Source organism: Gorilla gorilla, chromosome 16, assembly GCF_029281585.2.
Source record: "Gorilla gorilla gorilla isolate KB3781 chromosome 16, NHGRI_mGorGor1-v2.1_pri, whole genome shotgun sequence".
Classification (NCBI taxonomy): domain Eukaryota; kingdom Metazoa; phylum Chordata; class Mammalia; order Primates; family Hominidae; genus Gorilla; species Gorilla gorilla.
The window spans coordinates 68222535-68237400 of record NC_073240.2 but is presented as its reverse complement, the minus strand read 5'-3'; the positions used below and the strand labels follow the sequence as shown (position 1 = coordinate 68237400).

At 40.4% G+C, this 14866-nt stretch overlaps 1 protein-coding gene and 1 long non-coding RNA gene across 23 annotated transcripts in view; one reads left to right on the top strand and one right to left on the bottom strand.

Moving 5' to 3' along the window:
- Positions 1-14866, bottom strand: part of IQCH (IQ motif containing H) — a 247006-nt gene that overhangs the window by 57150 nt on the left and 174990 nt on the right. The window lies entirely within an intron of this gene.
- Positions 1-14866, top strand: part of LOC109023504 (uncharacterized) — a 114938-nt gene that overhangs the window by 77468 nt on the left and 22604 nt on the right. The window contains exons 3-6 of the long non-coding RNA XR_010131015.1: positions 1841-2055; positions 12248-12357; positions 12472-12547; positions 13880-13959. This is a non-coding gene — a long non-coding RNA (uncharacterized lncRNA). The remainder of the gene's footprint in view (positions 1-1840; positions 2056-12247; positions 12358-12471; positions 12548-13879; positions 13960-14866) is intronic.

The window sequence follows — 14866 nt, the reverse complement described above, 5'->3', positions numbered from 1 at the left end:
TATTCCATTTCACTTAGTCATTAACATTTAATGATTACCTTATGTGCTGAGCACAAGGATGGAATATATTAAAAAAATAGGAGATGTATTTTCTGGCTTTAAGCTGTTCAACTCAATTCAACAAGCATATTGAGGACATATAAGAGAAACATACGTTTTCTTTGGTGATAGTGGTTGTGGGGGGAGATACTTACAAAGCAAGTCACTATCAATCCAGTGCAGTGCCACAGTATTTGTTGTGAGAGAAAGAACACAGGCTTGGCAGCCAAATAAGTCACAGTCTGAACCCTGGATTTGCCACATAATAGCTGTTCATGTGGCCTTGAACACGTCACTCCAGCCTCAGTTTCCTCATTTGTAAATTAGGGATAATAATACTTCTCAGGATGTGAAGATTAGGGTTACTACATGTAAAATACATAACAGAGTGCTTGGCACATGATACAAATACAGTAAGTAGTTAATATTATCATTCGTAATTACTCTGGCCATCAGTGCTATACTTCAGATCTGAGCTAGGGCTAGAGGATGAAGTGGCACTTTAAGGGGGATCCATGATGAGCTGGACTTTGAAATATGTTTCAAAGGAAGCGAAGTTGTATATCAGCAGAGAAAAAAGGAAAAGCAAATTGTAGGAATGAAGGTAATATGTGGGAGGTAGGACGATAATGCATTTATTTATTTTATTTTAGTCCATAAGTTACTGGGGTACAGGTGGTATTTGGTTACATGAGTAAGTTCTTTTGTGGTGATTTGTGAAAATTTGCTGCACCCATCACCCAAGCAGTATACACTCCACCATATTTGTGGTCTTTTATCCCTTACCCCCTCCCACTCTTTCCCCCAAGTCCCCAAAGTCGATTGTATCATTCTTATGCCTTTGAATCCTCATAGCTTAGCGCCCACATATCAGTGAGAACATACGATGTCCGGTTTTCCATTCCTGAGTTACTTCACTTAGAATAACAGTCTCCAGGCTGGGCGCAGTGGCTCACGCCTGTAATCCCAGCACTTTGGGAGGCCGAGGCGGGTGGATCACGAGTTCAGGAGATCGAGACCATCCTGGTTAACACGGTGAAACCCCGTCTCTACTAAAAATACAAAAAATTAGCTGGGCGCTGTGGCGGGCGCCTGTAGTCCCAGCTACTCAGGAGGCTGAGGCAGGAGAATGGTGTGAACCCAGGAGGCGGAGCTTGCAGTGAGCCGAGATCGCGCCACTGCACTCTGGACTGGGCGAAACAGCAAGACTCCATCTCAAAAAAAAAAAAGAATAACAGTCTCCAGTCTCATCCAGGTGACTAGGGGATGCTGTTAATTCATTCCTTTTTATGGCTGCATAGTATTCCATCATATATATGTGTGTGTGTATATATATATGTATTTTATATCTATCTATCTATCTATCTATCTATCTATCTATCTATCTCACAGTTTCTTTATCCACTTGTTGATTGATGGGCATTTGGGTTGGTTCCATGATTTTGCAATTGTGAATTGTGCTGCTATAAATATGCATGTGCAAGTATCTCTTTTGAATAATGACTTCTTTTCTTCTGGGTAGATATCCAGTAATGGGACTGCTGGATCAAATGGTAGTTCTACTTTTAGTTCTTTCAGGAATCTCCACACTGTCTTCCATAGTGGCTGTACTAGTTTACATTCCCACCAGCAGTGTAGAAGCGTTCCCTGTAACCTGCATCCATGCCAACATCCACTGTTTTTTGATTTTTTGATTATGGTCATTCTTGCAGGAGTAAGGTGGTATTGCATTGTGGTTTTGATTTGCATTTCCCTGAACATTAGTGATGTTGAGCATTTTTTCTTTTCTTTTCTTTTTTAGATGGAGTTTCGCTCCTGTTGCCCACGCTGGAGTGCAATGGCATGATCTTGGCTCACCACAACCTCCGCCTCCTGGATTCAAGTGATTCCCCTGCCTCAGCCTCCTGAGCAGCTGGGATTACAGGCACACACCACCATGCCTGGCTAATTGTGTATATTTAGTAGACATGGGGTTTCTCCATGTCGGTCAGGCTGGTCTCCAACTCCTGACCTCAGGTGACCTGACCACCTTGGCCTCCCGAAGCGCTGGGATTACAGGCATGAGCCACCATGCCTGGCCTTTTTCATGTTTATTGGCCATTTGTATATCTTCTTTTGAGAACCGTCTATTCATGTCCGTAGCCCATTTTTTGATGGGATTGTTTTTTTCTTACTAATTTGTTTGAGTTCGTTGTAGATTCTGGATATTAGTCCTTTGTCAGATGTATAGATGGCAAAGACTTTCTCCCACTCTGTGGGTTGTCTGTTTACTCTGCTGACTGTTGCTGTGCAAAAAAAGCCCTTTCATTTAATTAGGTCCCAGCTATTTATCTTTGTTTTTATTATATTTTCTTTTGGGTTCTTGATCATGAACTCCTTGCCTAAGCCAATGTCTAGAAGGGGTTTTCCAATGTTATCTTCTAGAATTTTTACAGTTTTAGTTCTAAGGTTTAAGTCCTTAATCTATCTTGAGTTGATTTTTGTATAAGGTGAGAGATGACAATCCAGTTTCACTCTCCTAAATGTGGCTAGTCAATTATCCCAGCACCATTTGTTGAAAAGGGTGTCATTTCCCAATTTTATGTTTTTGTTTGCTTTGTCAAAGATTAGTTGGCTGTACGTATTTGGGTTTATTTCTGGGTTCTCTATTTAGTTCCATTGGTCTATGTGCCTATTTTTATACCAGTACCATGCTGTTTTGGTGACTATGGCCTTACAGTATAGTTTGAAATCAGGTAGTGTGATGCCTCCAGATTTGTTCTTTTTGCTTAGCCTTGCTTTGGCCATCTGGGCTCTTTTTTGGTTCCATATGAATTTTAGAATTGTTTTTTCTAATTCTGTGATGAAGGATGGTGGTATTTTGATGGGGATTGCATTGAATTTGCAGATTGCTTTTGGCAGTATGGTCATTTTCACAATATTGATTCTACCCATCCATGAGCATGGGATGTGTTTCCATTTGTTTGTGTCGTCTGTGATTTCTTTCAGCAGTATTTTGTAGTTTTCCTTGCAGAGCTCTTTTGACTCCTTGGTTAGGTATATTCCTAAGTATTCTTTTTTTTTTTTTGGCAGCTATTGCAAAAGGGGTTGAGTTCTTGATTTGATTCTCCACTTGGTCGCTGTTGGTATATAGAAGAGCTACTGATTTGTGTACATTAATCTTGTATCTGGAAACTGCTGAATTCTTTTATCAGTTCTAGGAGCTTTCTGGAGGAGTCCTTAGGGTTTTCAAGGTAAATGATTATATTGTCAGCAAACAGTGACAGTTTGACTTCCTCTTTACCGATTTGGATGCCCTTTATTTCTTTCTCTTGTCTGATTGCTCTGGCTAGGACTTCCAGTACTGTTAAAGAGGAGTGGTGAGAGTGGGCATCTTTGTCTTGTTCCAGTCGTCAGAGGGAATGCTTTCAACTTTTCCCCATTCAGTATTATGTTGGCTGTGGGTTTGTCATAGATGGCTTGTACTACATTAAGTTATGTCCCTTGAATGCCAATTTTGCTGAGAGTTTTAATCATAAAGGAATGCTGGATTTTGTCGAATGCTTTTTCTGCATCTATTGAGATGATCATGTGACTTTTGTTTTTAATTGTTTATGTAGTGTATCACATTTATTGACTTGCGTATGTTAAACCATCCCTGCATCCCTGGTATAAAACCCACTTGATCATGGTGGATTATCTTTTTGATATGTTGTTGGATCTGGTTAGCTAGTATTTTGTTAAAGATTTTAGCATCAATGTTCATCAAGGATATCGGTTTGTAGTTTTCTTTTTTGGTTGTGTCCTTTCCTGGTTTTGGTATTAGGGCGATGCTGACTTCATAAAATGAATTAGGGAAGGTTTCTTCTTTCTCTGTCTTGTGGAATAGTGTCAAAAGGATTGGTACCAATTCTTCTCTGAATGTCTGGTACAACTCTGCTGTGAATACGTCTGGTCTTGGACTTTTTTGGTTGGTAACTTTTAAATTACCACTTCAATCTCTTTGCTTGTTATTGTTCTGTTCAGGGTATCTAATTCTTCCTGATTTAAGCTAGGAGGGTTGTATTTTTCCAGGAATTTATCCATTTCTTCTAGGTTTTCTAGTTTATGTGCGTAAAGGTGGTCATAGTAGCCTTCAATGATCTTTTGTCTTTCTGCAGTGTCAGTTGTAATATCTCCTGTTTCGTTTCTTAGTGAGGTTATTTGGATTTTCTCTTTTCTTTTCTTGGTTAATCTTGCTAATGGTCTATCAATTTTATTTATCTTTCCAAAGAACCAGTTTTAGTTTCATTTATCGTTTGTTTGTTTGTTTGTTTGTTTTTTTTTTGAGACGGAGTTTTGCTCTTGTTGCCCAGGATGAAGTGCAATGGCGTGATCTCGGCTCACCGCAACCTCTGCCTCCCGGGTTCAAGTGATTCTCCTGCCTCAGCCTCCCAAGTAGCTGGGACTACAGGCATGCATCATCACGCCCAGCTAATTTTTTTGTATTTTTAGTAGAGATGGGGTTTCTCCATGTTGGTCATGCTGGTCTCAAACTCTTGACCTCAGGTGATCCGCCCACCTCGGCCTTCCAAAGTGCTGGGATTACAGGCATGAGCCACTGCGCCTGGCCTATTGTTTGTATTTTTTTTTTTGTTGTTTCAAATTTCATGTAGTTCTGCTCTGATCTTGGTAATTTCCTTTCTTCTGCTGGGTAATTTCCTTTCTTGTGTCTCTAGCTCCTTGAGGTGTGACCTTAGAATGTCAGTTTGTGCTCTTTCAGTCTTGTTAAGGTAGGCATTTACAGCTATGAATTTTCCTCTTAGCACTGCCTTTGCTGTATCCCAGAGGTTTTGATAGGTTGTGTCATTATTGTCATTCAGTTCAAATAATTGTTTGATTTCCATCTTGATTTTGTTTTGACCCAGTGCTCATTCAGGAGCAGGTTATTTAATTTCCATGTATTTGCATGGTTTTGCAGATTCCTTTTCAAGTTGATTTCCAGTTTTATTGTACTGTGGTCTGAGAGAGTGCTTGATATAATTTCAATTTTCTTAAACTGATTGAGGCTCGTTTTATGGCCTATCATAAGGTCTATCTTGGAGAAAGTTCCATACACATTGAATAGAATGTGTATTCTGCAGTTGCTGGATGAAGTGTTCTGTATATATCTGTTAAGTCCATTTGTTCCAAGGTATAGTTTAAATCCATTATTTATTTGTTGACTTTCTGTCTTGATGACCTGTCCAGTGGTGTGAGTGGAGTATTGAAGTCCCCCACTATTATTGCTTTGCTGTCTATCTTATTTCTTTCATCTATTAGTAATTGTTTTAGAAATTTGGGAGCTCCAGTGTTACATGCATATATGTTTAGGATTGTGATATTTTCCTGTTGGACAAGGCCCTTTACCATTATATAACATCCCTCTTTGTCTCTTAACTGCTGTTGCTTTAAAGTTTGTTTTGTGTGATATAAGAATAGCTACCCCTGCTCGCTTTTGGTGTCCGGTTGCATGAAATGCCTTTTTTCACCCCTTTAAGTTTATGTGAGTCCTTATGTGTTAGATGAGTCTCCTGAAGGAGCAGATAGTTGGTTGGTGAGTTCTTATCCATTCTACAGTTCTGTATCTTTTAAGTGGAGCATTTAGGCCATTTACATTCAATGTTAGTATTGAAATATGAGGTACTGTTTCATTCATCCTGCTCTTCATTGCCTGTGTACTTTGATTTTGTTTTTGCTTTTTAACTTGTATTTTTGTTTTATAGGTCCTGTGTGATTTATGCTTTAAAGAGGTTCTGTTTTGATGTGTTTCCAGGATTTGATTCAAGATTTAGAGCTCCTTTTAGCAGTTCGTAGTGGTGGTGTGGTAATGGAGAATTCTCTCAGCATTTGTTTGTCTGAAAATGACTGTATCTTTCCTTCATATATGATGCTTAGTTTCACTGGATACAAAATTCTTGGCTGATAATTGTTTTGTTTGAGAAGGCTGAAGATAGGTCCCCAATCCCTTCTAGCTTGTAGGGTTTCTGCTGACAAATCTGCTGTTAACCTGATAGGTTTTCCTTTATAGGTTACCTGGTGCTTCTCTCTCACAGCTCTTAAGGATTCTTTCCTTCGTCTTAAATTTGGATAACCTGATGACAATGTGCCTAGGTAAAGATCTTTCTGCAATAACATTTCCAGGTGTTCTTTGTGCTTCTTGTATTTGAATGTCTAGGTCTCTCACAAGGCCGGGGAAGTTTTCCTCGATTATTCCCCCAAATATGTTTTCCAAGCTTTTAGAATTCTCTTCTTCCTCAGTAACACTGATTATTCTCCGGTTTGGCCATTTAACATAATCCCAGACTTCTTGGAGGCTTTGTTCATATTTTCTTATTCTTTTTTCTTTGTCTTTGTCAGATTGCATTAATTCGAAGACCTGTCTTCAAGCTCTGAATTTCTTTCTTCTACTTGTTCAATTCTATTGCTGAGACTTTCCAGAGCATTTTGCATTTCTAAAAGTGTGTCCAATGTTTCCTGTATTCTTGCTTGTTTTTTCTTTAACCTATCTATTTCCTTGAATATGTATCCCTTCATTTCTTGTATGATTTTTTGGATTTCCTTGCATTGGGCTTTGCTTTTCTCTGGTCTCTCCCTGATTAGCTTAATAACCTCCTGAATTCTTTTTCATGTAAATCAGGGATTTCTTGGTTTGGATCCATTGCTGGTGAACTAGTGTGATTTTTTGGGGGTGTTGAAGAGCCTTGTTTTGTCATATTACCAGGGTTGGTTTTCTGGTTCCTTCTCATTTGGGTAGGCTCTGTCAGAGGGAAGGTCTAGGGCTGCAGCCTGTTGTTCAGATTCTTTTGTCCCACGGGTTGTTCCCTTGATGTAGTACTCTCCCCCTTTTCCTATGGATGTGGCTTCCTGTGAGCTGAAACACAGTGATTGTTGTCTCTCTTCTGGGTCTAGCCACCCATCAAGTCTACCTGGCTCTGGATTGGTACTGAGTGTTGTCTGCATAGAGTCCTGTGATGTGAACCATATATTATATGGGTTTCTCAGCAGTGGATACCAGTGCCTGTTCTGGTGGAGGTGGCGGGGGATGCAATGGATTCCATAAGGGTTCTTAGCTTTGGTAGTTTAATGCTCTATTTTTGTGCTGGTTGGCTGCCTGCCAGGACATGACGCTTTCCAGAAAGCATCAGCTATAGTAGTGTGGAGAGGGACTGGCAGTGGGTGGGGCCCTAGAACTCCCAAGATTATATGCCCTTTGTCTTCTGCTACCAGGGTGGATAGGGAAGGACCATCAGGTGGGGGTGGGGCTACGCGTGTCTGAGCTCAGACTCCCCTTGGGCAGATCTTGCTGCAGCTGTTGTGGGGGATGAGGGTGAGGTTCCCAGGTCACTGGAGTTGTGTACCTAGGAGGATTATGGCTGCCTCTGCTGAGTCATGCAGGTTGTCAGGGAAGTGGGGGAAAGCCAGCAGTCACAGGCCTCACCCAGCTCCCATGCAAACCAAAGGGCCAGTCTCACTCCCACCATGCCTCTCCACAACAGCCCCGAGTCTCTTTCCAGGCAGAGGGCAAGACGGGCTTGAAAACTTGTTGCAGGCTAGAAAGAAAAGGGCTTGGTTCTTCCCCTGCCTATGGAGTCTGCACACCGGATTTGTGCCCTCCCCTAAGTTCTCGCCAGGAGGCTTCTCACCCTGTTCAAGTTGTTACAAACTTTAGCTAGAGAATTCCTTCTCCCTGTGGAGATTTACCGCCTGCTTCTCTGGCCACCGTCCTGATGGATCCCTGTGGTGCCAGGCAGAAATGGGCTGCTAGGGGATGCAGTGAGCTCCTAGGGCCTTTCTGCTTCTTCCTCTACCCCTGTATTTCCCTTGGCTCTCTAAATTGACTCAGCTCCGGGTAAAGTGAGAAACTTCTCCAGCAAACAGACCTTCAGCTTCTCCAGTGCGGGGGTGTGTGTTTGAGAGAGGAGGGTCTCCCTTTCCTACTTCCGCAGTTGGGGCACTCACAGTATTTGGGGTGTCTCCTGGGTCCTGCAGGAGCAGTCGGCTTCCTTCAGTGGGTGTCAATAATGCATTTATTGAATACGGAGCCACCAAGCTTGTGTGTTCTGGAGAGTCTTGTGGACATGATCAATGAGAGAAGCAACCAGTGGTGCCATATGCTGGGAGGGGGTGATTGAGGATTGTCTTAAGAAATAGGTAAAGCCTAAAGCAAATGTACTTTTCCACCGCAACATTTACATTACAGGTAAAATTAAGTTAAAATGAATATTAAGGATAATTTTGCAGAACTCTTACAACTCAATAGCAAAGACCCCCAGATAACCTGATTAAAACATGGGCAAAGGATCTGAATAGACTTTTTTTTTTTTTTTAGACAGGGTCTTGCTCTGTCACCCAGGTTGGAGTGCAGTGATGCCATCTTGGCTCACTACAACCTCTACCTCCTGGGTTCAAGAGATTCTCGTGCCTCAGCCTCCAAGTAGCTGGGATTACAGGTGTGCACCACTATGCCTGGCTAATTTTCGTATTTTTAGTAGAGATGGGGTTTCACCATGTTGGCCAGGCTGATCCCGAACTCCTGACCTCAAGTGATCCACCCGCCTCAGCCTCCCAAAGTGCTGGGATTACAGGTGTGAGCCACCACACCCAGCCAACTTTTATTGTTTTGAGACAGAATCTCACTAAGGCTGGAGTGCAGTGGTGCAGTCTTGGCTCACTGCAACCTCTGCCTCCCTGGTTCAAGCAATTCTCGTGCCTTAGCCTCCCCAGTAGCTGGGATTACAGGTTTGAACCACCACATCCGACAATTTTTCTATTTTTAATAGAGACAGGGTTTCACCATGTTGGCCAGGCTGGTCTCAAACTCCTGGCCTAAAGCGATCTGCCCACCTCAGCCTCCTGAGGTGCTAAGATTACAGGCATTACACACCCTGCCTGCATATAGACTTTTTTTTAAAGATATACGAATGGCCAACAGGTATATGAAAGGTGCTCAGCATCACTGATTATCAGGGAAATGCAAATCAAACCCACAGTGAGATATCACTTCACACCTCTTCAGATGGCTATTATCAAAAAGACAAAAGAAGGCTGGGTGCAGTGGCTCACATCTGTAATCCCAGCACTTTGGGAGGCAGAGGCGGGTGGATCACGAGGTCAGGAGTTCGAGACCAGCCTGGCTAACATGGTGAAACCCCATCTGTACTAAAAATACAAAAATTAGCTTAAAAAAAATTTAAAAAATTTAAAAAAAAATACAAAAATACAAAATACAAAAAATACAAAAATACAAAAAAATTAAAAAAAAAAAACACAAAAATACAGGCGTGGTGACGCGCACCTGTAGTCCCAGCTACTCAGTAGGCTGAGGCAGGAGAATCGCTAAACCCTGGAGGCAGAGGTTGCAGTGAGGCACGCCACTGCACTCTGGCCTGGGCAACAGAGTCAGACTCCGTCTCAAAAAAAAAAAAAAAAAAAAAAAAGAAAAGAAAAGACAAAAGATAAGTATTGGTGAGAATGTGGAGAAAGGGAACCCTTATACACTGTTAGTGGGAATGTAAATTAATACAGCCACTGTGGAAAACTGTATGGAGGTTCCTCAAAAACTTAAACACAGAACTACCGTATGATCCACCAATCCTACTTCTGAGTGCGTAGCCAAAGAAAATAAAATCTTGAAGAGATATCTGCACTGCCGTGTTCATTGCAGCATTATTCATAATAGCCAAGATGTGGAAACAACCTAAGTGTCAGTTGATGACAGATGAAAGGATGAAGAAATTGTGGTGTGTGTGTATATATGTATGCATGTATATACACATTGGAATATTATTTAGCCTTAAAAAAAGAAGGAAATTCTGTCATTCATGACAATATGAATGAACCTGGAGGATAATATGCTAAGTGAAATAAGCCAGACACAGAAAGACAAATACTGCATGATCTCACTTACATGTGGAATCCAAAAAAGTCAAACTTATAGCAACAGAAAGTAGATGAGTGATTACCAGGGGTCGGAAGGTGGGGGAAATGGGGAGATGCTGGTTAAAGTGTACAAACCTTCAGTTATAAGATGAATGAATTCTGGAGACCTAACGTATAGCATGGTGACTATAGTTAATAACCACATATTATATACCTGAAATTTGCTAAGAGAGTAGATCTTAACTTCTGACCACACACACACACACACACACACACACAAACACATATCCAAGTGAGATGATGGATATGTTAATTAGCCTGATTGTGGTAATCATTTCACAAGGTATATTATATTGAAATATCACGTTGTACACCTTAAATAAAAATACTTTTTTTGGGTTAGTTATACCTCAATAAAGCTGGGATCGGAGAAGGACAATTTTGCAAGAGAAAATTTATCACATAAAAAGTCTTGACCACAGGTGACAGCTGGAACTAGAAACAACTTTCAGCTTTGTTTTGGGATGCTGGGGCAAGCTATAAATGCTCATAGGTGAAGAATCTTATGGTCTTTCTTGGCATTAGTCGGGAGCCTTTTCCTTTTTTCCTACCTCCTGCCCTCCTGAGTCCTGCAGAAATGTAGTACCTGCTGGAGACAGCAGGGTGCAGTGTGAGTGTCCAGATTTTCCTCGCCCTGGCCATGTTTCTGGTGATTCAAGTTAAAGATCCCTAAGTGCAGAGAGGTGTCTTGGTTTCATTTGAAAGGAAGCAAAGAGCTCCATGATGAGAATGGGCATCTTTTGAGGAAGTCCTGGGGGAACAGCTGATGTAAACAGAGGAATTAGGTCCGTTATTTGCAGATCAACCAAAATCCTACCCAAGAGCTGATGTTTAGGCTTGGGTTCAATATTTCTCAATGTGAAGGTTTACAGTGTAAGGGGGGTTAACCAAACATTTAAGGACAGTCACAAATGGTAATATATACATAGCAAAGTTGGCCACTAGTTTACCTGCACTATCAGTGTTAAGAAACAGAATTGTAATTTTCACTGGAAAAATTTGTCATCATTGCCCATGTGCTTATTGTAGAAGTCATCATCATTGCCATCATCATTACTATTACTTGCATATTATAGGTCTCTTTCATTGACACAAAGATACAGACCTTTTAAAGGGAGAAGGTCTTTTACTTTAATGCTTCCAAGTCCTTTGGGATGTATTTTCCCTTCACTAGGCATTAACTTGTGATTAACAATCTGCCCACTATAGCACTTTAAAACACTGAATAATAGGTACTTCTGTTTATACCAAAGGCGTATTACATTTTAATTTAGATATACTCTGTTAGCCTTCTTCCATATAAATAAAATACTTTCCCTAAAGAGAAAAAGTAAATCTCATTGAGCTCCCTTGGTGAATACCTTGTGTATCTTGAAAACAGAGATAGGGGAGATCTTGCAAATGAGAGTACTAGAGGGGGATTTAGAGAAGTATTCATTCATTCATTAAATAAATATTTATTGAACATCTATTATATGCTAGACAGGGTGCTAGGTGCTGGGTATACAGCAGTGAACAAGAAGGAATTATGATATTTCTGTAGACTTTGGTTTTTCCATTCTCTGAAATAAATGTATTCATTTTTGATGCTTATATATCACTTTGAGATGATGATAATGCCCAGTGACTTTTAAAAATAATGCTAATTCAATTCTGATTCAACTCACAGTTTGAGCACCTGCTGAGGGCTCCTGTGACAGTTTTACATGTGGTTATGCCATTTGATTTAATAAGAGCATCACCTTATATCTGCTCAGCCTCTCAGAACATACTGTGAGGAAGAGGGCAGGAATTTACCAGTTGATAACGAAAAAACAAGGCTCAGAGAGGTCAAGTGAATTGTCTACAGTATCACACTAGTTAGTGGAAAGACTGGGGCCAGAACCCATTGCCATTGCAATGAAAATATTTTCAGATTTTTTTTCATTCTAGGCTGATATTCTGTATTTAGAAACTCTTAAAAATCGTTTTCAGACTTTATGGGATATACTGCGGTATATATATCAGGGCCTCCATTTTCGTCTTTCCTCACAATCTGTACTTTGTAACAAGTCTTATTTCCTTTCTGTAGCTAACCTTATGTTTTGGAAGGGCCATTACTACTCTCCAGTAGCTGGTTTTCATATCAATTCTTCTTAAAGCTTGGATTTTCTTTAATTTCCTTTTTCAAAAAAAGTATTAACTATCAATGCTTATAATACAGATTGTTGTTTCAAAGTTCACAGTTATCTGAAATAAGAGTTAATTAATTTATTTATTTTTGAGACAGGGTCTTGCTCTGTCATCCAGGCTGGAGTGCAGTGGCGGGATCCTAGCTTATTGCAGCCAGCCTCCAACTCCTGGGCTTAAGTGATCCTCCTGCCTCAGCCTCCCATGTAGGTAGGATTACAGATGTGTGCCACCATGCCCAGCTAATTTTTTATTTTTAATTTTAGAGATGAGTCTTGATGCCCAGGCTAAAAGAACTTTTTTTCCTTTTTCCATCACCTGAAGCTTTTATTTGGTAAAAGCCAGATCACCATTCTCCTCAAGAAACAAGAGGCTACAATCTAAAAAACTATTGATATCGGTAGGAAATGTTCGACTAAATTCTATGATAATTAATGAACCTTATATCTATTCAATTTCCTGTGAAATATAAAGAACAATGTGTGTTTTTTTTTAACTTTTAAGTTCGGGGTACGTGTGCAGGTTTGCTACACAGGTAAACTTGTGCCATGGGGGTTTGTTGTACACATTATTTCATCACCCAGGTATTAAGCCTAGTATCCAGGAGTTATTTTTCCTGATCCTCTCCCTCCTCCCACCCTCCACCCTTTGATAGGCCTCAGTGCATGGTGTTCCCCTCTATGTGTCCCTGTATTCTCATCATTTAGCTCCCACTTGTAAGTGGGAACATGCGGTATTTGGTTTTCTGTTCCTGTGTTAGTTTACTAAGGATAATGACCTCCAGCTACATCCATGTCCCTGCAAATGCAGGACATGATCTTGTTCTGAAAGAATTTTTTAATTTGGGAATTTTCATATAGAGCATCTTTGCCAATCTATTTGTTTAGAGACTTTTATATGAGGAACAGGAATGGGAGAATTGCTATATAAATGTATATTTACTTGAGGTGAATCCAACATGATATTTGTAAGACTTAGATCATCATTTTTATCCATATGTGTTCTGTGCTTTTTCTCACCACTCTTTCCCACCAAGTGAGCCTGTTTCTCACTTGGAATACACTCTTTCTTACCCTCCTCATATCCTAATTTTCTTTTGGCTCAAATCCCACCTTCTCTGCAAAACCTTTCTTGATTGCTCCCAACAGAAGGGATCTTTCTCTTGTCTGAATGCATGTAGAAAAATCATTTGGCCGTTAAACTGACATTACCTTTTTGATGTCTCTTTTATTGTTCTACGTAGTTGTCACTTAAGCCTTTCCTTGCTACTCATTTTTCAAGCCTATCTTCCCAACTAGAATGTGAACTCCCTAAGGGCAGGCACTTCCATGTCTTTTGCATCTTTGTAGCTTCTCTAGCACCTAGCATAATGGCTTATACATAATAGATGCTCAATAAACACTTGTTTTGTTTAGAGTTTCCCCAAAGTGAGTAATTAACTACAAAAGATCTGGATCATCTAGAAGTTCCAAAAGTCCATAAATCAACAAATAATAATCAGGTGGCTGGCCAAATATGACCATCATTGTGTTAGACATTATGAAGAGGTAAAAAAAATTCAAGGCCTAGTACATTTTCTAAAGGATTAAAAAAATCTCATGGAGGCAATATTTATACCTATGAATCAATACAAGTATAAAACAATTGTGTGCATGTATAGCAAATAAAATGGGACAATGGATATGAAATAAGCTTTGTCATGATACAGAATATGTCTTGTTTATTTCCACAGCACCTAACAGGAAGCCAGAGTAGGTCCTCCGAAGGTGTTTGTTCAATGAACTTGTCATCCTCCTCAACTTAAAGCCTTTAGTAAGTACTTCATATCCCTCCTAGAACCTACTAGATACTGTTTATCATTGATCCTGGCGCCAGGACCCATCAGGATTTGGAAATAGCTTTTGCTGCTATTTGTTTACTGCTTGGATCCTCTTACATAATATTATCCTTATGTGGGAAGGCCAGATCTCCAACATGGCTGCCTTGTAGCTCTGTGTATTCTGGAGTGCCATGTACTCTGCGTGCCATCTCTGAAGGCCTAGAATTTCCCCATTTCTAGGGTACCAAAATCCTGGACCTAAATCCACTGGCAGGAGTAATCTTAGACCATGCTCCACCATCTCCATTTCCCAGGGACCAGCCCCTTCTTCCTTGATTACAAAATGACCGTGTGTTCTACTTGATGCTTCCAATATTTAAGTCCTACATTTCCACAACTTCTTCTATTCTGCTAGAACCTCATTCTCATCTCCTTAGGTCTAGAAAGAATTCTCCACTTTCTTATCTGGAGTTGATTCACAATTGTGGGACTGTCCTTGAGGCATTGCTGTCATTTTATCTATTTTGCCTTGGCCCCCAGTCCCCCTTGCCCCTCCTGCGTCAGCATGGTAAATTATGGGGCCCAGCTGGGGCCAATGGGCATGAATTTGAAATGGATGCAGTCACCTCAGTTTTCTGTTTCCCATGTCTATTGTAAGACCTGTGTGTATGTGAGTAAGATCATGTATGTGAAAGTGCTTTGCAAACAATAACATTCTATACAAATTTTTGTTATCGTTATTCATGTATTTTTTTCTGATTAGAAATATAATACATGTTTACTTTTTATTTTTTTGAGACAGGGTCTCGTTCTGTTGCTCAAGCTGGAGTGCAGTGGCACGATCATGGCTCACTGCAGCCTCAATCTTCCAGGCTCAAATTATCCTCCTACCTCAGTCTG